Below are 23,764 nucleotides of genomic sequence, written 5' to 3' on the forward strand. Positions count from 1 at the left end.
AACAGACCTCAGAGCACGCTTTCTTCCAAACTGCCCCTGTGGCCCTTGCCTGGGATGGTGACACCAGGAGTGACTCAAGGACTGTGCCAGGGACCGTGCTGAAGATTAGACAGCATGGACAACAGTAAGTCAGAGACTGAGACCAGCCTTTGGTGCTATTCGATTCACCAGGTTTAATCTTTCTTTACTGGTTAATATACCAGTAAATATAAATATACCCTGCCAGCCAACATACCCAGATCTTCCTCTCAAGGAAATCTGATGGTCATGGGCTGGTGTCTGCTGAGATGTTACCTCCGCAAGGCATTGGAACACAACACCATCAGGCACGGGGTCTGGCAGTAACCCACAAACAACTTTTGGTCCCATGTTGCTCCAGAGGCACTACCTATTTTAAGCACTTCAGCTTCTCAGGCAATGGAAATGGCATTTTTCCTGGAAGACAGAGAACCACGTGAAGCTGTATTTCTGAATACAGAGGGCTTCTTTCAATCTTGTCTGTCCATGACGACTCCCAAGCCCCACTCAGCTAGTGAAAGTTATCATCTAAATACATCTAAAATATCTTAAATTCTCCCTCAAGGAAAAACTGCTTCTCAGTACTGACAGTCTCTGATAAATATCTCCCAGGAAATGCAGACTATAGTAAATCTCATAAAAACTAGGAGTTATGGACATTTAACAAGCCCGGATCTTCAGAAAAACACCGAGTTAAAATAGCATGCTTAGTAACAGCATTACACTGTCACATCCAAGCAGATGCTGTGATCCACCAAAAGCAGTGTCTGTATTCCTGAGTCAAAGGACTGGCATGCATTGCTTTTTGAAGACATGAGGCTAATTCCTCATCCTTCCCAGAAGCCACTAATGTCTTCCCTAATATTAGAAGGCATCTTATTCCCTTTGCACATGTCAGGCTACTCTCCCTTATTTTCCCCTCAGGAAGGCTTAGCTCCTTCTGTCTGTTGAGCTACTTTCCTTCCGTAATTTCCATTGACAACAAAAGCACATCACTAGTTAGTTTCATGCTAATAACTCAGAACCCGATCATTGTTTTGCCTATATAATGCTACAATATTTTGTTTCAGTGCTCAGCTCCTGTGATCAGCTTCACTGCTGGTAGGCTTTCCTTCTCTCATTACCTACATCTTCATGACCTTTTCTATTTCATTGCTTTCTGGTAGAAGCGGGGTTTCTTGGGCACAAATTTTCCTTCCTTGGAACCTCTCCAACTGATATTTTGCTACTTCGTTGTGTCCTTGTGTTACATTGAGCTGCCGTTCCTAAAGCAGTTTTACAGTATTTATTTCTTCCCCTCCCAGGATGAGAACACACAGTCCTTGTTCACATTTTCTTGAATACACTCTTCACAGCACTACATGCATTTTCAGCAGTTTCCTTCACCATAGCTCACTTGAATTGTCTGAGGATACATCCCATAACACTACACATTTTCCCTGTCTTTGTTGGTGGCTGCAGTAAACCCGTGAGACCAGAACTGGCACCCTAACTCTTGCTTACTATACTCCATGCACAGACACAATTTATTACGCTAATGGATTTAGCATTCTGCGGTAGAAGATTTACATCCTCAGCCATGCCTGGTGTGCAGGGTTGGCAGCTCCGATTACATACCAGATTAGCAGACCTGAATGGCACAGCACATTCTCAGATCTAAACAAAGACCTTCTCTAAACCCCCCAAAATGAAGCTGTCAGAGGGCATAAATTATCACAGCTTGTGGAAGACAGTGGTACAGTTTCACCAGCTGGAGTTGAAGCTAACTTCATCAATTGATGAGGCCACTAATCCATGCAGTCATTTCTTCTGAAGTAGTTCTATCACTACTTTTTTGAATTTGTTTGCACTTCCAATTCTAATGTTGATCTTCAAGCTGTCAGCTGAACTGTTCTCACTAGTTTCAATATCATCAACAAACCATTTTTGGTAACAGCAACGATTTTTGTCTGCTGGTCTAGGTACTTGGCTTATGCCCTTTCACTAGTACCAAATTTAGCTTTACTGTTATGTTGCAATTGTTGGTTAATGCCATATGTTAACATTCCTTTCCAATTAGTTTCTCTTCTAAACACATGTGACAGAGAAATCTTATTTTCTAAGCACACACTGCCAGACAAAATTAACATACGGCATGGCCCTTGCCTCTTAAGTGAGCGTGGCATGTTTATGGCCAAAACACCAACAAAGTTATGACAACACAACCCAGGAGATTACAACTCAAAAGCTGCCTGCTGGTGCCATAGGTTGTGTTTTCTTTAAATTAGAATTCCCCCTGCCTTCTGAAATCAGGGAAAACCAAAACAAAACAAAAAGTGGAGAGAAAAACAAAGATAAAGGCAAGGACAAGAGAAGAATAGACAAAGGAAAGGGAGATGTGGTACAGTCCAGCACAGGTAAAGCCACTGACCCTGCACGTTCTCCTCCTTTGTTTAGAGATAATGAGATTGAAGGTCAAGGATCTCCTTCCCAACAGTCAGACAATCGAATGAGCCAGTGTCAGATGTGCCAGTGAGAACCGTACTCAGGACAGCTCATATATGTTACTAAAGCCCAGGTCACACCCAACTCCTTGGCCTCATCCGACCCCAACACAGAGGAAGATAAGAAAAAACACAGCATCATAAAGAAAACTTCCTTCTCCACCCTCTTTTCTGTTCTGGAGTCCTGTAAGTTTACATTGGCCTTTTATAGTAGAAAAGCCTTAAAAAAAAAAAAAAATCTTCCCTCTGGAATGTCAGGGCTTTCATATAACTAGAAAACTTACTTTTGTGCAAATAATTTGTGCATCTTTGAACCGGAGTCTCCTCTCCCAGGATAAATTGTGCCCAATCATAACTCTCTTCATGAATAAAATCTGGTAAATGAGGAAATGGTGGTTTTGAGGCCTTCAAGTTAACAAGTTACAATACATCCAAGTACTTTTCACCTATATGTTTCACAGGACAAAAAGGCATACATAAGAGGGGAGCACTACATGGCTGTCTTTAATTGAATGCAGTGCCCGACTGCATTAGACAGCCTGAGCATATACAGCAACCAGGGCACCTTTGAGGTCCATGCCCCTTTCCTCCACCTAAACAGCACAAGAATGAAGAAAGGCACTTCACAGAATCACAGAATCTCTAGGTTGGAAGAGACCTCAAGATCATCGAGTCCAACCTCTAACCTAACACTAACAGTACCCACTAAACCATATCCCTAAGCTCTACATCTAAACGTCTTTTGAAGACTTCCAGGGATGGTGACTCCACCACCTCCCTGGGCAGCCCGTTCCAGTGCCTAACAACCCTTTCAGTAAAGAAATTCTTCCTAACATCTAACCTAAAACTCCCCTGGCGTAACTTTAGCCCATTCCCCCTCGTCCTGTCACCACGCACGTGGGAGAACAGGCCAACCCCCACCTCGCTACAGCCTCCTTTAATGTACTTATACAGAGCGATAAGGTCACCCCTGAGCCTCCTCTTCTCTAGGCTGAACAAGCCCAGCTCCTTCAGCCGCTCCTCATAGGACTTGCTCTCCAGGCCCCTCACCAGCTTCGTCACCCTTCTTTGGACCCGCTCAAGCACCTCGATGTCCTTCTTGTAGCAAGGGGCCCAAAACTGAACACAGTACTCGAGGTGCGGCCTCACCAGAGCCGAGTACAGGGGGACGATCACCTCCCTAGCCCTGCTGGTCACAGTGTTTCTGATACAAGCCAGGATGCCGTTGGCCTTCTTGGCCACCTGAGCACACTGCTGGCTCATATTCAGCCGACCTGGGTGAGTCACCTGCTCAAGTGAGCAGGTGACTCACCCAGGTCACGGAAGTCCTACAAAGGATGAGCATTTTTGGTATCAAAATTTCCTCAGAGATTTCCTCAAGATTTTCCTCAGAGCCTGGAGTATCTCAAACAATTTCTGAAATTAGATGAGGCTATGATTCGCTGCCATGATAAACCTGACCCGTTAAATCCCACCCAAACTACATTTAAGATACCTACAGGCGCTGATTTTTTCCAAGTCTCCTGTGCCCTTTGTCCCATCAGCTTCCCCTAACTCTGTAACGTTTTACAGAGATGAGAGCTGAGCTTTCAGGCTACAGAACTGGATTTTAGCAGCAGCCATAAACGTAACACACAGCGCAACACATCAATGCATCTGTAGCAAATTTTTTATTTGCTTCACGAAATCTCGTGATTTAAAAATCTCTAATGGATTTAAGTTATCCAAATCTAAGTCATCATTTTAAGTAGCTGCTCATGACAATAAGAATTTAAAATTCAGCTTGTCATAAAATTAAAGGAAGAAATTTAGAGAATGAATAGTTCTCCCCCTTCACAACTGAAGCAGAAGAGACATCTTGATGCTTTGTTTACAGTCACCAAATGTCAGAGGGAGCTCCGTACATACAAAGCACTGTGTTGTTTTGCTGCACGGTCCTGTAACTGTCAGTGAGAAAGAGGCTGCTGGCCCTCTCCCTGAGTTTCAGAGTTCAGCTTAATACCAGCAACCATGAGATTGCTCAAGTTATGTGCAGCCTTCTGCCACATCTGCAAGCCCTGTGAGCTAAGGACTCCCAGAAATTAGGGAGGATTCAGCCTGGGTGGAAATGGACTCGAGCTGCAAAATCTGGACACAATCCCATGCAGACAGTGTCTCTCATGGATATATATGTCTTTTATTAGGAGTCGCATAAGGTGGCTAGACGAGACAGTCTGATTCCCACCTTTTTCAAATCCCGCAGTAGCTTCTTTGAGGCCTCATTACTGCTGCCTCTTGCACAACCCACGCTTTGCATGCTTTCTCCTGTCATGTAGGGCCGAGCTGTCTTCACACAGTGCTCACTACATGGCCCTGGATTGTGGTCTGCCCCTGCCCCCTGTTCACACACAGCACCGTATATATTTTGGCCCAGGCGCAGACCCCTGAGGAACCTGAGGAAGCCACGGACACGATGAAGCAGCCCCCAGCCCACCTGGAGGCCCCAGGCCCCATGGCAGTGCAGGAGGTGACCTCTCATCGCCGAAGCAGACCACCAGCCACTACAAAATCACTCCTGAGATGCTACAGTGATGAGCACGAGATGACCAGGTTAGAGGAGAAGGATGAGGAACCAGCAAGTCCAGCACACATGGTGAAAGTCTGCCACACAAGCATTGGCGTGTGTGCCAGGGCCAGTCAGAAACACTGACAAATGTCTGCTGGAAGGCAGACGAGCATTTTTACTATGAGTGTTAATAAAGGGTGAAGCAGAGGCACAAAGGTTAAACAGTTCACTTAAGTCAGGGAGCAGAGCCTAGCTAGGCATCCTGAAGCTGGGCTCAAGCCGCTGTTAGGCCAGCAGATTTCAAATAATCATTCCCACAAACTTCTTCTGTGGTGATATTTCTAAACAATACCAGGGAACATTCCTTCATAAATTGTGCTGTGTTCCAGTTTCCACATTATAGCTATGATGTAACTCAGTAACACTTTGTCCCATCAAGCCCAACAACAATAGATTTAATCTGAGCATTTGTCTCAGAGAGACAATGGGGAGTCCTGATTAATCTGGCACCTAACTCTGTCAGTTGCCTATGAGGGATTTTTTTTATTTTTTATTTTTTTAAAGTGTGTAACCTTGGCGGCTCTTCTATGTGCAATATGCCAAGCCTGTGGGCTGCCAGGAGAGCTGCAAAAACAGCCCATTGCCATTTGACATGCAAAGAACATACTTCATTTCAGAAATGTAACAGTTCTGCAGAAGCACAGGGAGGAAGCTGCTGTTCAGCAGACCTCCCATCAATCAACCACATGAACATCAAGGACATTGCAGTCAGCCACAAAGGACCAGTCCCCTGAGATGTCACCTGTGGAAACCATACTGTGTTCACTGAGCACCCAAAAGAGGGGAGTAGGCAAGGGTAACACCGCTCTGCTTCTCTGCAATGGGTTGGTTGGCTCCTTTCACACTTCTTTTCAAGCAACTTGGACCACAAAAATCCTATAGGATGATGCAAAGAGGAGAGGCCCCTGCACACAGAGTAGAAGGGGATGAGATTCCAGCTCAGAAGCCAAAGCATCTGTGTCCTTGAATACAGTGACTGATAGACATCAAAGACCCAAGAGCAGAAGCCTGGTGAGATCACAGATGAAGGCATGACCCAATTCTGTTTTTCCACATGTTTCTGCAACAACTGGGGTTGTGACAGGACAGACTAATCAAGATGTGAAGTGGCCTTAACAACTTGCAAGGCTCTTGATTACACTGGCAGCAAGCTAAGCAGCAAGTGGCACCAAGCAGTCCCCTTGGGTCTGAAGTATTTTTCAGCTGGGGCTTAAGATCATCTCCATCCACAGCCCACTCTGCTAACATACAAGCAGCTTTTTCCCAAGTTTGCATGCAGGCAGCCTCCCATGTCACCTGTCTGTCCGTCCCCCACACTGTGCTCACCACCAGTCCTGCTCACATCCCATGGCCAGCCTGGATCCCTGCATGCAGATGCTTGCCCTGCAGCACTGCAGTCCCAAAAATCGTCTCATAAAGGTCAAGGCTCAGGCTTGTCTTTAAGGAGGATTACTGCCAGACAGTAATGCTTAAGCATTAACCCTAACACGTTAATACTTAAAATCCTCAGCACTTAAGAGTTGAAACTTTAATGGGAGTTTCTATCTCTAAACAGCCCTTGACATTTGCAATCTAAGAAAATTTGACATGAGGTGGGGAAAGGATAAAATAGAATGGGAGGGGAAGGGAAGAAGGGGAGAGAGAAAAAAGGAGGGTAGAGAAGAAAAACAAACAAACAAAGAAACAAACAGTGAATAAGAAATAAATATAGTAACCAAAGCCTGCAACCAGGTCCCAAAGCAATTATCAAACTCCAACTCTTGCTTCATCCACAGGGTCCTTCCACCTCCTGCTGTCACTGCTTTCACTGCAGTAGCACAAAGTAAAGGGGCTACTTCTGACACAGGACTCAGAGGAAGAAATAGGGCTTCCCCATTGTCCCCCATCAGAGGAAAAAAAAAAAAAAAAAAAAAAAAGAAAAAAAAACTATAAATAGCACACATCAGCATGGCATCTCCAGCAAATCCTCCTACCTTGGGGAAATAATAAAAAAACACACACACAGCTTTTCCAATATTGTGAAACCAGGTAAAATTCCAGGTTGCCTTGTTCCCACCAATACCCTCTTCCACTCTTATCATTTTGCCATGCTTACGCTCAATGCAAGGGGTACTTCTGTAACTGCAAAAATTTTTCTGTGTGTTGATGCTGGAGCTGAAGAAGCTTCCTCTGGATGAATCTAGTCAGCCAGAGAAGGAGCTTGAGGGGTATTATAAGCATATTACTCATCTTGGCCAGCCTCCGCCTCCCATTCATTTCAATAAAATGTTTATTTTGTTATAAATCTTGTTTTGATTTTTGGGAAGTAAAATGCCCACCTCTGCCAAGAAGAAATGGTACATTCTACATGTCACCACTATGTCTTCTTCTTCTTAAGAGCTAGATGTTGTGAAATAGAAAGATCAACTTATATTAAGCCCAGATTTTTATCAGGTCAACACTTGCAATGGAAGGAATTTTTGTATGGGAAATATATTAAAAATTACTGAAAGTTACTAAAAAAATGTCACTGCTCAGAGCATGTAAACCACCACCTTGTTTACTATATAATTTATCCAGAAATCCCTAACATTCTCTTGAATGTTAGGGATTGTTTTTGTTGTTGTTTCATCCACCACTGAAATACCATCCTGACTCTGACAGATCTGAAACCACACAGGCATATCTTTGGTATACAGCCAGAAATGAAGAAGACAAGTGAAAAAATGCCTTCTCCTGAGCATTTTTTTTTTTTAGAGCCTTAAGATATCAAGCAGGAACCTGTCTGGATTCTTAAAAGCCTGGTTCATCACAAGAATGAAATTCCTGCCTTGGAGATGTACAAATGTTTCCAGTCCTGAACTTTTGGAGCCATGTGATAATTAGAGTTTTTCATCCAAGTTCAGATGGATGGAAAATCCTGGAAATGCACAGGCTTAGAAGTCTTGCCCACATGGTTTCAGAAAGGTTTAGAAAGGTGTATTTAGGTTAGATTTCTAATGCCGCAGTTTGGGGGACATGCACTACATAGACCCTGGGTCTACTTCTTCTAATGAAAGCAGACTTACAGAAATGATGTTGAAGTTATAATAGCTCTTCACACAGGGGCTCTTTCCTCCTGCAAGTTTAGTTCAGGCCTCAGCACAGTTTTTTCACTGAGCAAGGTGTGAAACACCACAAGGGAACTATACAACAAAGATGCTGCCTGCTGATGTAAGGGACCAAGCCTTCCCAATGGATATGTCAGAGATCTGGAAAGAGGAACAAATTGGCATGACCTAAAACACAGATCCATTGAAGAGTCAGGAAGAGCTTACACAGTGCTCCTCTAAGCAGACGTTGCTCCCAGAAACTATTTGGATCCATATCTGTACACGCAGTTATCCAGTGCTCATCAGACACTTGCAAATAGCTATCACCTACAGAAAACCAGGGCCCAAAACAGTGATCCCCAGGTTAGTTCATCTCAGAATGTTATTTATTCACCCTTCTCTCTCTTTAATATAAGACACTTGAAGTCCATCTTGAGATTTCTCCTTTGGATATGCATTTCTTTTGGAGTCTAGTAGGTTTAATTATTTCCAGACCTTACAAAGAGTGGAATGCTGAAAGAAACCTAAAACGTATGATTAGAACGTGTTTTTTTTTTTTTTTTTTTTTCCTTAAAATACAATGAATAATCCATTACAATTATTTATGTCTTTGGACTGAGTCAAAGTAAGTAAACAACTACGTCATAAGTGACATCTTGATATACCGCTGAGCTGCGTCAATGAAATGACTTTTAGCTTGTTCAGTTTAGGTTCCTGAGAAATCTTATCAGGATTGCTGTTGGACACAAGCCAAAGGTGATATTGTTTGGTTTTTTATGAGTTGCAAATTATGGGAAATGCAAGAACTATTTTGGGCAGCTCTTGAAGATAATTGATTACTGTCTTTGAGAAAACAGCAGTGGCTGGGATTGTCAAAAGACACTGGCAAGGCAGTATCTGTAGCGGGAAGATAGTATCCCTGAAGATGTTCTTTTGTTCCTGAAAGCCAACCTACTTTTTCCAGATGTGCTAATCAGTCTAACAGAAGATGTGGCCTCGAGCTGACAAATCTTGCCTTGTCTACTTTTATCCTACCTTCTACCTACAAACCTTCCTTTTCTTTCAGGGAATCCAGTTGCTTTAGGTCAAGTGGCATATGAATGAAACCAACTTATGACCTATTTTGCTTTAAGATGTGTGGTCTAACAGTAACCACAGCATATATAAATGCTGCAAGGCCTGCGATATTGAAAGCATCGCACTCCACAGCACATACCTTTCATCAATTTCATAGTCAGTAGTTATTGGATTGGCTTGTCTTGATTTCAGCTTTGAGTTTGACATCACGGAATAACTCAAACTACTTTTTTTCCCCCCTTACTGAAGAGCTCAATGATAGAGCACGCTCCTAGTGAAAACTGGTTCCTAATCAATTCTCATTCCACAGAACCACAGAATCATTAAGGTTGGAGAAGACCTCCAAGATCATCTGGTCCAACCATCCCCTTACTACCAATGTCACCCACTAAACCATGTCCCTAAGCACCACGTCCAACCTTTCCTTGAACACCCCCAGGAACAGTGAATACTCCTCCAGGAAAATATTCATTACATTCAGCAAGTAATACTCTTATGTCAACAAGAAAATCAGGGTAAGTCTTTCAGGTGTGAGAGGCAATTACCCAAATCCAATGTGATTACCTGTTTTCTGCTTCATTTCTGAAAACCTACAGTTTCCCCATCACTTCTCTTTTTTTTTTTTTTTTTTTTTTTTAGAATTTACAGGGATTGCCCCTGCAATCAGCATTTGGGCTTAAAGAGTTAAAGAGACCTCCGAGAAGGCTAGAGCAAGCTAGTTCATTCTTTCATCAGAAATGGTCAGTACATTAAATAGTAAAATCAAAGGAAAGTTCGCACTACACCAAGTTCAAAGCAAACTGAGTCTATCTTCCCACGCATCAGCCACATCTCCTGAAGAAAGCAGCAGGGTGATGACTTCCTATTTTGCTGCACAAAACAGGCAGCAAGTGGGAATGCAGAAATCAGGATTAAAAAAAAAATGACTGTCCATGCTGCCTTGAAAAATGACAGGCACTCTGGACTGATTTTTTTTTTCCTTCTTGTTAATACCTTTCAAAAATACTGCAGTGAAAGGATTTGGTCTATGCACCAATTTCTTCGCTTTGGCCAGGTCACCACATCTCCCAGTTCATATCTGCGCACTGCCAAATGCCATGTGAAAGCAGTTTTGCCACAGCAGGGCTACCTGTGACGCTGTGATGATTAACAAGCACACGCACTGAGTCTCCCGTGGTCATGCTGTCTTGCTAGAAAGAACTTCATGCTGTCATAACTCAACTTGAAAGGGCAGCTTTGATTCAAACCTTATGGAAGAAGACTCTCATAAGAAGTTGTGCAAAATTAGTGGTGCTAGCATTTGTGTGTCACTGCAGGTAAAAGACCATTCTATGCACGCCATGAACTTTACTAATTTGAATTCTTTAATGCATTGTTTTTGGTTAAAAAAAAAAAAAATCCACAGCAAGCAGTTCTGCAGCTTTATTCTTAAAAGGTAATGACACAGCGTCTGTTGTTACAGATAAAAATGAGAGCTCTGTGTTTGAGGTTTCCTGGTTTGAGCAATCCTAAACCTTTACGCAGTGTGATGTTTCAAGGGCTCTCACAAAGTCATCAAGAGACACTGAGGGCTTTGACCATTTTACAGCTTCCTCTCAAGAGAAAACAAGAAAAAGAGAGCATGAATTCGTTTGTCTTTTAAGGAGCGGTGGTACTTAGTGGAATCATGAAAACAGGGAGGGCTTCACTGGGTGCTTGAATAATGGGGCATAGCCAGTAACAGCTCTGCTCACATTTCTCGAAGTGCAAGAATGAGGAGCTGGGGCTGCACCACCTTGTGCTGTTCTGTACTTGCAGCAGGAAGCCCACAAGCCACTCTGGATCCATGCTACTGCCTGCCTCTCAATAGACTTTTGTTCTGTTTCTCTGTGGGCTTGTATTTTTATTTATTTATTTATTTATTAAATGTTGCCCATACTCGTTAACTGCTTCATGCCTAGACGAGGACTTAATTCAAAACCTCAAGCAGTTTCCAATGCCCATACACAAACAGACTATAGAAAAACAGTCAAGGTTAAGAAGGGAGTAGGAGACAGCAAGGGCAGTCAATGGTTTCTTCAGATGTCTATTGCCTTGCCTATAGACACCTGTGCCAGCACAACAACAAAGGAGGAAGCCAAAAGGACCACCTCCACCCCTCAGCTCTTCTGCTTGATGCACCTCAGTCCTGCAATCCTCTGAACAGAAACAGAGGGCGAGCAGGAAGCCAGCCAGCCCCACTCCTGCTGGGAGCACCGTGCTCAGCTGTGTTGTGTAATGCTGAGCTAGCAGTTGCGTGGTGTTTTTCACCCCTGTGGTGAAAAGGGACTAGGAGGATGCAGCTTGGTCTTGCATACATTCTGGTACGGGGCAGTGTGTGCAGCAGCTCTCTGCTCTGCTTAATTTACAGAGATGCTTCTTGGAGAAAGATCCCATAGCACTGGAGCAATGATAAATGCTGTCTGCTTAGCAAGCTTCGACTTCTTTATGAAGAAGAAAAAAGAATCTCATTCAGGACATGGTAAAACTTCAGATCCAACCTTACAATCTTCTGCAAAGTCAGCGTTAAAGATTTGTATAGCCTAGTTTCTCTGTTCTGACATTTGAAGAACAAGATAGGTTCCCATTTTAATTAAAAGACACAGAGGGAAGACAAGAAGTTCCTATTTACAAGTCTTATTAGTCACAGAGATGGATAGTCCTTTTTCACTCATACTTGTTCTGAGAAATTCGTTGTTGTGACTTCTAAAATGCCATAGGGCACTGTTTGTTAAGTCAGAGAGGGGGAAAAAGCATTCAGGAATACACAATCATGGCAAAAATACCTGGATCTTTGTTTTCAGATAGTTTCTATGCTAGCAAGCTCTAATTATATTACACCATGGCCTATAATAGCCATTATGAGACTCATTAAGCTATGACAAGCACCACTTTGAATGGATCCACTATATTTCTGTTAATAGTCTCAACATGCTTTATAAAGTAGCAAGAAAAAATAGATTTTCTCTGTTCTTGTTATCAGCTGCAGCAGAACAACTTGATCAGTGCTCTGACCTCCAAGACCTGCAGAGCCAGACACTGGTCTGCCCGTTTCCACTCATGTTCTGCACATTTGTAATAGCACATGGGGCTCAGACATATATAACAGTGCAGTTTTAAGCTTCTGAGGCCAACATTTCAGAAGACAAAATCTTCAGCTGCCAGGCTGGCTTCAAGCATTTACAGAGCCTTCCTCTTATTCTTTGCAGCATCCTTTGCCCTCCTGTTGTGGTTTGCCACTCCCTCAGTTATACATTAATAATCCAATCAGGCAACTGATTCTGCTTCAAAAAATAAAATAAAATAAATCCAAGTGATCCTCTTGATGAGGTTCAAGAACTAGAAGCTCAACTACCCCTTTCACAAAATAGCTTAACCACCAGCTGTATTAGAGATACCCTAAGCGATATGGGAAGATGCAGCAGGGCTGAGAGAGCAGTAACAGCCTTGTTGTTGTAGTGCAGTAAGAGTGGGATGAAGTTAAACCATCACAGGGATTACTGCAAGAGGCTGAAGGAGATACTGTCAAGGCTGATACGTGGAGATCTGGCCCCTCTTTCAAACTCCACTGGAAAATTACACCAACTCCTCAGAGTGCAACACAGCTTTGTTGCTGACTGCTCATGTCTTCAGTTGGACAAAGATACACATTTTTCATTCGAGGATGATACAGTTGTAATTGAATATGCATTTATTTTCCCAGCCACCTCAAACAAATTGTCCTGGGCCAATATAACCATTTTTGTAGCTAGGTAAAGAGTCCTATCAGGAAAGCCTCCGAGTCAAAGCCAGTCTTTTATTTGTAACCTAGAGCAGTCCCTGCACATGCACCAGCACACAGCGCAGGCAGCACACCTCAGCCCAGACTGGAGCAAGAATATTGCCCCAGACATGGGGCAAGAATATGTCCCAGGGCACTGTGGCAGCAAAACTCCTCCTGGTGCAAGAGCCCATGCCAGGTAGCCCACAGATACCTGGTATCCTGAGCCAAGCAGGGCATGATCAACACTGGGAGCAAGGCAAACCAAGTGCAACAAAGCTGAAAGGAGAAGAAAACAGAATAAATAAATATATATATATACATATATATATATACACACACACACTACAAAAGAGAAAGCCTCTTTGGCAAGTTTTCTCTGATCTTACCTAGAAGTGTTTAGTGTCAGTGGTGTTGCATCGATGGTGAGTGTTTGACAACACAAAAGCTTGGCTGCAAATATTCACATCAATCATGCGACTGTCTGGCCAGACCACACCCTAACCAAGACAGTGTGATGCTCCCACGTTTGCAAGAGCAGGGAGGAGAAGGGCTTACTCTTATCTGCTAAGAGTGAAGAGGAGGCCCATAGTAAGATCTACAAGTGGACTTCACCTCATGGCAGTTCATAAGCTTGCAAAGCCACTCGAGACATGGGAGGGACAGGCTAAAAGTGTCACGAGCCGAGCTCCAGGTGTCTACAGCTCCTTTTTCCCATGTGGAGGGCCCACGCTGTGTGCTGTGATACGCTATAGCTGCTTGGTGCTCTGCCAGTATTTGTACGGCTTCTCTTCCAGGGCACTAACCTTCATGCATGACCGTCATCCAAATTCACTCTCTGTCCACCACACTTTTTATCTTCCCAGTCAGTAATTGCACCAAAGGAGGCTCTCAGATAGAGATCAGTAGTAACACTTTCTCCCTCCCTTGCTATTGTTCTTCTGTGGCTCAAACAGCTTCAAGTGACAGGTTTGAGGAACAGCCAGGGCTGGTAAAGTGTGGGAATGGAAAGTTTCTGAATGCTGGCAAGTGCTTATCAACCCCTGCATTGTGATATCAGCAACCAAGTGGCACTAGAGCTGTGCCAAATTAGGTGGAAAAGGAGCGCACACAAAGAAAGATCGATAGATTTCAAGGCAGAATTGCTACAAACGCAAATGCTCCTGGATAATTTCACCCACTATTTGCTGCAGCAGGAGTTCCTCTTTGGTAGCATCTCTGAGTGTTGCTCCAGTACCCCTTATGGAAGCTGACAGAAACATCCAAGCTTTCCTGCTTCAGGACAGCATATACCTCAACTAACTTTGCAGATTTTAAGCAAAGTCAATCCAATAGCTCATTCAGTTACCTGAGGAAAATATCTTACTCACTTGTGAACCATTTCTATCTGCGTAAGAGCATCAGAGTGCTCAGGCAGCCCCTCAAAGAGGAATGCTACTGGGTACCACCTGCTACATGATGCCACAGAAGAAGTCCTTGCTCAAGAACATACACTGACTATGTTGTTCTGAGCAGTGGGGCGTGCTCCCTGACCAGGTCTGTGTTATCTCACTGACCACCACCGACGTGATGCCTGTGGTTACTGTACATGGGAACATCAAACACTGCACAGCCATGCACTCTGCATCTTTTGACTGAATTTCCATAAGAATTTTTCTGTGGAAATACCCTCCATTCAAACAAAAGAGAAAAGGTGGAGGAGAGGTAGGGAGGAAGATTTCTTTTGCAAGAACTAGGGTATTTTCACTAAGTAAGGCTGCCCCTCATGCAGTGAGAAAACCCAGCCTTGTCAATAGCAAATTTCCCCCCATCAGACATAACATCCTCCTAAGCTGTCTCAAAGGCACCCCATTAAAAGATATAAAAAATAAAACGTCATAGACTAGTTAGTAAAGTCGGGGTTTAAACTTAATGCCAAGTTGCTGTTACCCTTACAGATCTCCCAGGAAATCTCAACAGAGCTGTTCCCTGGGATGCTGCAACCATAGCCAGGGGGCACTCAGATGTATCCAACATAATCCTTCTCCAGTAGAATTATGCAAGGTTTCCGCACAAAGCCAGGTGCAGCCACAGCAAAGTCCACATTATGCAAGGGCAACCCTGCATACTCATCTCATTCCTCCTCAATGGGAAAGGCTTAAAATCTTGATCCAGGACTGGGCTTTAAGAAGTCCCCTCTACTTATGCCATATCTATGACATCCATATCGTTTGCCTCCAACTGCTGTTGTGTATTTAGTGCTGAGGGAATCAAGACTGGTGATTTATTGTCATGGGAATCAGGAGTTGCTGAATCTGGCAGAAAGACCTAAGCTGAACTGTGGGCACTAGCTAGGACTCAAGGGGCTGTGGACAAATGCCTGCTCTGCCACAGGCTTCATCCCATGGGTAAGGTGTTTCTCCCCAAATCCCCAGTAGTATCCAGGCACCAAACGACATGGAGGTAAGCCAGGTGCCAAGGAATTTAGAAAAATTAAATCTTAAACTTCTTTGGGATTCTGGTTCCCCCACTGAACAAGGGGAAAGAGCACTTCCTCGCCACCCCAGGCTCTTGGGAAGAACCTGAGAGACAGGGAGAGATCACACAGCAATCTGGTGGTAGAGCAGTAAAGGAGCCATTTCATGATCAAGGACATGCAGAAAGGCAAGGGACAGGAAGAGACTGACAGGCCAAATTGCCTAGAGCTTAAGTAACAAAATGAGCGATGCTTGTTGTTTCTGTGCCCTTCCTTTGCTGAAGGCACTAGAGACAACACTACCCCTGCCCGAAAATACATCCTTCCTAGGCCAGGCCTTGTGGCATTGCGGCTGCTGCATGCCAGGAGGTGCTTCGGCCTAGCCACTGGGTCAGGGGCCTTTGAGGAAGACAGTTTGCATACTCCAAGCAGTGAGAACAAAGCGTACAGGCTAAATTACTTAATAATCAGAAATGTACCTTAGGCAATTGGTGTTCTACCCTGCTCTGCTGCCCTTCATTTGCTGAGGTGAACAATGAATTAAATTATGCTTAGCCGAGGGGAAAAAAAAAATCTGGTGAATTGTGTGAGAACATCCCATCTTGGACATGAGGCAGGAGTATTTTTGAATAGCAAGCATAAGTTTACCGTTGGTTGAGTCACAGTTTTGGAGTAGTACTTTCACCCTAAATATAGATTACTCAAGGGCTGGGGGGCAGACTTACCAGATATGAAACAAAACCCTTTCCTTCCTCAAAAACCCTAGCAGACAGGTAAACTGTTTGAGGGAAGTTTAAAATGAAATTCCACGAGAACATATACTAATGAAGCAGTGAAGGTGACACAAGAGGGGAAAAAAAAAAAAAAAGCTATACAACACTATTATTTACTCATTTTGGAAAACAAGCTGTTTACTAAGCATTTCAGAAGAGAAGACATTGCCATTATTTCTATGTCAATGGACCAGATGCTCAATGCACTAGCTCAGGACCTCTGGACTAAGGTGAAGCAAGGCGATTCCTATCTGAAAGACCTCAGAATACCTAAAGGACATTTAAGTCCTCACTCTTACACAGCTGCTCAGGTTTATTCCTGCATGCAGCTCCTTGGAAGTCCCCATGACTTTATGACTGAGTCCTGCCCATTGTAGCCTCTCTCTTCAAATTAAAACGCACCAAAGAGAAGTCTTGCACTTTAATTAACTTCAAGCCTGTAACTTAAGTGTTGGTTTCTCTTATCCACTAGCTCTGCTACCATTTCTCCTTTGACTGTGTGTTTTACCATATACACAAAAAGGTGAATTAATGCACCTCCTCAGAGCTGGGTTACATGGGACACCAAAGCAAGTGAGCAGAGCTGGAAATTTACATGCAAGATTGCACAAGATCCTAGCTTAAACACTTCAAGTACTCATAGCATGGGTTGCTCAAAACACAGCAGGCACTACCTTGCACCACAGCACATGCAGGGCAGAATGAATCCACACTGCAGCTTCACCCCAGCTTAAAACCCACCTGAGCACCAACAATCCCATCTCACTGTGAAGCAGCTCTATGAGTTAAACTGGAGATTTGCATTTGCAATTAATATGTGTTCGGTTCCATTGTGACAAGTTATAATATTAGTTGGCAGCCATATCTCCACAAAGAACTGCCAGGCTTAGTAGAAAGTGGTTGTCAAGTTACTTTTTATTTTTTTTTTTATTTGCTGGGAAAAATTATTAAGTAAACAAATAGTCCCCAATTCATTTTATAAATAGTTATTCTTCATGGATGAACTGAAAGCTAATTATGGCTTGGCATGCCTGTGTTGTTTTACTTTCCTCCCACCCAATGCTGGAAAGACAAAAGCTTTTCTTAGTGGGTGCATTAATACATTATCTGAGGCAAAAATTGGGTATTATGATCTCTGGGTGGATTTCCTAGCTAGCGCTGGCCGCAGGCTTCCCCTTGCTGACCCTGCAGGATGCTGAGCAGCTTCTGGACTGGCCCTGCTTTCAGCAGCATCTGGACCAGGTCACTTCCAGAGATTCCTTCCACTCTAAATTATTTTACAAGTCTATGATTTTATAGCCTTTGTCACAATCACAAGTTGACGTCAGTCATACAATCTGGCAAAACACTGAAACCTGATACTAAGACCGGGAGCAAGTTTCATCCATATTGCCAGTTTTCAGAAGCAATTAAGTGCACCAGCTTGTAATTAGTTTAATTTCATCTTCGTGCCTTTCCCACCACTACAAAGCACCACACAACTTGCATGGGGCTGGTAATAGATCAAAGACCCACAGGTGAACCACATCAGGAGGGGCCAACACAGCACAGAGCAGTAGGCAATGCCACTGGATACCCCCAAGACTTTGGCTTTGTGGTTTGGGGTCTGAAGCTATTCACTGGTGTGACCATGTTTTGCTCTGAATCACTCAGAAGTTGTCTCATTTATGTAACCAGATAGGCAAAACTTCAGGTCACACAGACCCTCAAGGGACAAGGCAGAAAGAGCACGTGGAACATCATTCACTCGAAGGGGGCTATCAGGATCACTAGACGATCCCATCACAAAACTTCTCCAAACTAAGCCATTAACTTAATTTCTAAGGAAGCAGCCCAAATTGCTACGGAGCCAAATCCTTGTAGGACAGCCAGCACAGACCAGGCACTGCCTACCCCTAAGGACATGAGAGGAGAGAGCAAAAGAGAGGTAGAGAAAATGCTGCTAGAATTAGGAGAAAATGAAAGCAATAGGGAATTTCACACTGAGACCCTAGTACACCTGGGACTGACTTTCAAGGAGCATAGTAAAGCCAAGCACAAAGTGCAATACACGCCAGCAGTTAACATCACACAGATTCAGTCACTCACCTGGGCTGAGGCCCAGCACTGCTGCCCCTGCAGCCACCTAGGAAGGGAGGGCATCTGGGTTTACCAAGCCTGGTGTCCTGACCTGGTGCAGGGAGAGCTCTATCTCCATAGCAGCAAGGCTGACCTCAGCACAGACCAACCTGATTTAACCTAAACTAACCTGAATTAGAACTCCCAGGGGCACCTGCCAGCTTGTTTGCAATCACAAGGGATTTCCAGCCCTGGCTTCCTTCCAAGACCTCCCCAAAAAGTCACGTGTGTCAAGTGTAGGGAGAGAAGTGTCATTCTTAACTAAGGTCCATCATTTTCTTCCCTAAAACTTACTAACAAGAGGCTTCCCTGCCCTCAGCCCACTTGGCACCTGTTGATGGTGACAGACAAGGGTGCTGAGAAGGGACCCCAGGGATGTGACTCAGACTTGGGGGTTCAGAGCAATGCTGGGATGGAGTTTAGTGTCCTTGTACCAAAATGTCCTGTTAATTTTTTACTTAATTGTCCATCCTGGCTCCAGCTATAAATCTCCACAAAAAGAATCAAGTTAAAAATTGTCTTATGCATAGGGACACACCCTGAATAGACACTGCAGGCAACACGTGTACTGTCACAATGGATCTGTATATTTAAGTCAATTATTAACTCAGTGATGCACATGAGTGCAGTGATAAACATGATGGAGTTTAAGGTCTTGCCATTCTTCCTGTGCTTACTGAGTGTTAAATAAGATTTTTATTTTTTTTTAATGCATGCCTTTTATATTTATTATGTCTTATTCCACACCTGAGGCCTTCTCCGTACATATCCCCATATTCATTCAACCAGGATGGGTGGCAACCAGTCATAACTTTATCACGAGTCTGCCCATTTGGGGTTATCTGAGTTCTGCAATGCTGCAGTGTCATGGGGATTCATTTTAAAAGCCCGTTTAAAAGGGCCCCTGATGGCCATTCCCTTCTGCTGATGGACCCTTCCCACAGGCCCTGGTGGACCTGGGCAATTGGGCTAACTCTCCTCTATAGCCACTGAGCCCTGATGAACACAGACATTGCTGAGGGACTTGTTCTCAGTTTGGGCTCCTGCTCCTTGTCTTTGCACCACTTGGGCTCATTGGCTTTGCATTTAACTGTGTTTTTTAAGGACTTCTTCACTGACAGAGAAAAGAGGCATCACCTGTGGGTGTGGGAGCCTGAAAGGTAATGGATTAATGCTACTTGGTGGTGTTTGAAGAAGAGGAAAAAAAATGTTTCATTGCTTAAAGTAGGGGTTTCCAGGAATTAAAAGGGTTGTTTTCTCAAGTGCTTTGCTTATGTAGCTGTCCAGTATGTGACCATTATCATAAGAATTAGATCAAAAATTCAACTGTTGTATCAAGAATTGGAAAGTGGAAAAAAAAAAAAAAATGCATCACACATGTAGGACACAGCAGGATCCTGCTGAGCTGTGTGTGCTGGGCAGGACCACACTGGTTCCCCTCCCTCGGACTCCATGCAGCTCCCTGTGGCTTCTGCTCTGCAGGATGGGCATTGTGCTGCCTCAGAAACAACACGGGAGGATCAATGCTCTTTTTTTCTCACAGGTTGCTTGCTGAGTCATTTCTGGCAAATGAATTCTGAAGTGAGTCAACAGCTTGTTGCCACTTTGTCCTTGTGGTGTTAAAAGTGATTCATGCTGGGGTTTAGGTGGAAGCTAAGTTGCTTCCTTGCCATGCTGACTGTCAACTAATTGCTTGAATTTGCCTTGGAAAACCTTGGAGACCATTACTAGGGTTCAGCTCCAGTCCACACAGGGTTATATAAACCAGGAATAGAACACCCCAGCCCTGCTCCTACTGCTGCAATAACTTGCATATCCCCACATGTGAACTCTCCATCATGGACAGTCTTCAAGTTTAAGCCAGACAATTATCCACTGTGAACATTGATAGACAACCCCCAGATAATTTGGGGGCACATTTGCTACCATCATGAAGCAGAACAGCTACTCTGTCATGACTTCGCATGAGCAAGGACATCCTTAACCCAGCAGCTGCCTTAACCCACTCTCCAAACGATCCTGGAATAGATTGAGCACTTACTTGTGGACTCTGTGGAACAATCCCACCACCGATCTTCAGCCATCATTTAATGCTGGTATCATGAAGTGGCCTGTGTTGTCCATAGAGAGACACTGTGTCCTCCAGAAACCAGTAAGCAGGGCCTAACTGGAAGGCTTGGGTTCCCGATGTCCAAGCACCCAAGCTAAGCTGAGGAGGCCAGTAACATAAAACTCTCCTCCCTGCCTTTGTTACCAAACCTGTGGAGTTAATTTGTTCATTTAAACAGCTGCAGAGCAAGGTGTCCTCCTGAGCAGGCTGTCGGTAGGTTGTGCTGCTAAGCAAGGTGCTCAGGAGGGGGACACGTGTTTTTGATCAATGACAGAGAAGTGTGCATATTTATTTGGCAACAGGCATGCCTCTTCTGCAAGTATGGCAGGGGTCAGCAGAGCCAGGAGGCCAAAGCTTTTTAAAAAGCAAGGCAGAATGCCTTTTCCTTTCCCCACTGGTTAACTTCAGCAGTCACCAAATTTATCCCCATGTTCTCACTTGGGCTTTCAGGCCACACATGTGAGAGTACACAAATATGGCTGCCTCAGGAAACAAAAGTTGTGGCCACATAGGCCCCACCATGAAATGAGGTAAATATGTTGGAAACAGGAAACTGTGGGCGGTTCTGGAATAATTTTTTGCCCAGGACAATGTTCTTTGTCCTCAGGACAGCTGTGCCAGAGCATGCACTTGGCTTAATGTATGCAGTCTCCATGCTTTCACACTGAGCTTTCTTTCCCTGGGTTGCTGCAGCCACGCAGCCTCAGCCACTCTTTTCTTCCTGCAGAAAGTCACACGCTCGTTTTTCACTCAACTTTTCCCTGATTTTCCTCCCACAGGTTAAACTATTAAGTGATGTCATGGAGATCTTAATTCCCAAAGTGCTGCCAACCTTCCAGAAATGCTTCCTTCTTGGAGATGCTAAGCTTTGATAACACTTTCGTGAAGAAATTCCTCCTGGTGTTGCATTTGCTCGAGGCCATCTCACATGTTTCTAGCACCTCTCTTCTCTAAAGCATAGTCATCATTTCACAGAATTTTCACCCTTGGAAAATGATTTCTCAGTCACTAATATTCTTTCTTCCAGCTGTGTTATACTTGCTTAGAACTTGTTATCAGTGAAATCAGAATTGAGGCATTTCTAAGCTGCAAAATGGATAGCAGCACTGTTTGCAACAGGATTTTAGGACTAAGAATATATTGCAAAAGAAAATAAAAAAAGTGTATATATAAATAATATAAATATTCACAATAAGCAGCCCTTTTAACATGTCTACAGACATCCTCAGAGAAAAATGGAGGGATTGGGGCCCTGTGCCTCTACACCCACAGTGGTAAACAAGCAGATGCCAGTTTAAAAGTCCCAATGTAAAGACATAGGTGAACTGGCACCTGGGGGGACCTTATCCAGGGTGGTGGTGCACCATCTTTTATTGCTTCATTTTGCTTTATTTAAAACATTTTTTTTTCCAGTTGTCTGTTGTCCTTACTCAACAGACCCCCGAGTAGATTTTACTTGCTGCTATAACTTACCTGCATAGTGTAATATCGAGTATCATTCCCACTTATACCTGAGTCACATCACTACTCTCCATGAAATGGAAGAAGAGACTTGGTGGGGTTCTTTGGTTGTGATTTTGTGTGTGAGTGATAGCCAGGACAGACACTACAGCCCGTCCTGCTTCCCTAGGCTCATTGTAGCACTTGGTACCTCAGTTCCTTCCTGAAACAGAAGAGGTTGGTGCATCCCAAAGCCCAAATCCCAACCCAAACCCCTAGCCATGCTTCTATGGGGAGCTGAGCAGCCTTTGTTCATCAGAAATGCTAGTTTGACCAATGTGGGACAACTAATCTTTGCTGTAATATACTAAATAAATCATTGCAGGGTCAAATCTTTCCTTTTAAAGTAGCATTCAGCTTCTTTCACCCAACGAGCATGAGGGAAGGTATTTTTCTACCTGCTCCATAGTTGTGACTAATCCTTTTCACTGAAAGACTGCATTGTTTCATAAATTGGAAAACTAATTCTGAAATGTTTGCTTGCTGTTGAAGATTTATATGAGATTAGGCCACAGCTTTGGCTCAGCAGCTCCAGTGTTAGGCCTTGGCTCTCCTCACTCATGACCAGCTATTTTCAGCTCCTGTCCAGCCATAAACACGGCTGCTGCTGACTTCTGAGTGTGTTCCCAAGATCTTTTCCGTATAAGCTTCTGTATTGCTGTCTGTACTACAGTAATTAAAATGTGCAGCATTACCTCTTTCTCTGCCATTAATGTCCCTTTATCAGGCAATTCTAGATAATCTTCTGACCATTTTTGCATTTAGCAATGTCTACCAGCACATGGGTTAAGCTTACAGTAGAGGGACGATTTTGCATGGAGCTCAGTTGGAAGCACCCATGCCAGCAGCTGGTGTGTGCAATCCTCAGGTGCACCTCACATGGGGTGTCAGGGAGGGATTCACCTCTGTAGTCCCACAATCCCTGGGGATGGCTCCTGCAGGGGATAGCCCTCCTGAAAAATACTCATCCACCTGCCTCTAGAAACATTGTCCTTGCTGTTACACTTTGCATATGAACTTACATTACACAGAGGCACATGCTACATTTTCTAGTTTCGTGATTCAAATATTCCAGCAAAATAAAGGATCCAAAATTTGTCTTGAAGTCAAGAAGCACCCTGATGTGGTAGAATATCCATTCCCTCTCCTTTACCTTAATGGCAAGTTTGGCTGCTGGAAGATAACATTTTCCAGGTGGGCTCCATCTTCTCCAAGTGGAGACAGCAGACATCTATCTCCATCTCTTGAATGTGTGTATTATTAGAGCTATGCCTTGCCCTTAGAGGATGCTGAAATGCTTTCACCCAAACCTCTGGGAATGTCCAGACCTCACTACCTCTTCTCCGGCATATCTAACAGCTACTAAATAGCACAGAGCATTGCTATCAGGAAGGACATTTTGCTCATCTTTACTGTCACCAAACACCAGTCTCTGAAATACCTGTGTCCTCTGCTTAGCAAGCCCACAGCCAGCTGCTACCTAACCCAGTTTGTGTTCTCTCTGTTGCTGCTTCAGTAAGAATTAGGCACTTCTCCCCGTGCCCGGACTCAGATTAAATGTGATCTGCTCTCTGCATTGTGTTGCTGAGAAATGAATTCAGTCCCAATGAGAAGAGAATAGCTGCAGGACATTTGGCTGTTGCTGACATTCTCGCACCAGCACTTTGCAAACTGCACTCCCGCTGATTCTGAGAGGGCACTCAGCACCTTACAGCTGCCGATGCACGGCTCTCCTGCACCCATCCATGCCGAGCAGTGCAGAGATGAAACACACAC

General features: G+C 44.0%; 1 long non-coding RNA gene across 1 annotated transcript; it reads left to right on the forward strand.

The window, feature by feature from the left end:
* The first annotated feature begins 19,288 nt into the window (after positions 1-19,288).
* On the forward strand, positions 19,289-20,641 carry LOC137858707 (uncharacterized). The gene is made up of 2 exons (XR_011097935.1): positions 19,289-19,538; positions 19,922-20,641. It is a non-coding gene; the product is annotated as an uncharacterized lncRNA (long non-coding RNA).
* Positions 20,642-23,764: the final 3,123 nt, after the last annotated feature.

The sequence above is a fragment of the Anas acuta genome, chromosome 6 (genome assembly GCF_963932015.1).
Source record: "Anas acuta chromosome 6, bAnaAcu1.1, whole genome shotgun sequence".
In the NCBI taxonomy this organism is placed as follows: domain Eukaryota; kingdom Metazoa; phylum Chordata; class Aves; order Anseriformes; family Anatidae; genus Anas; species Anas acuta.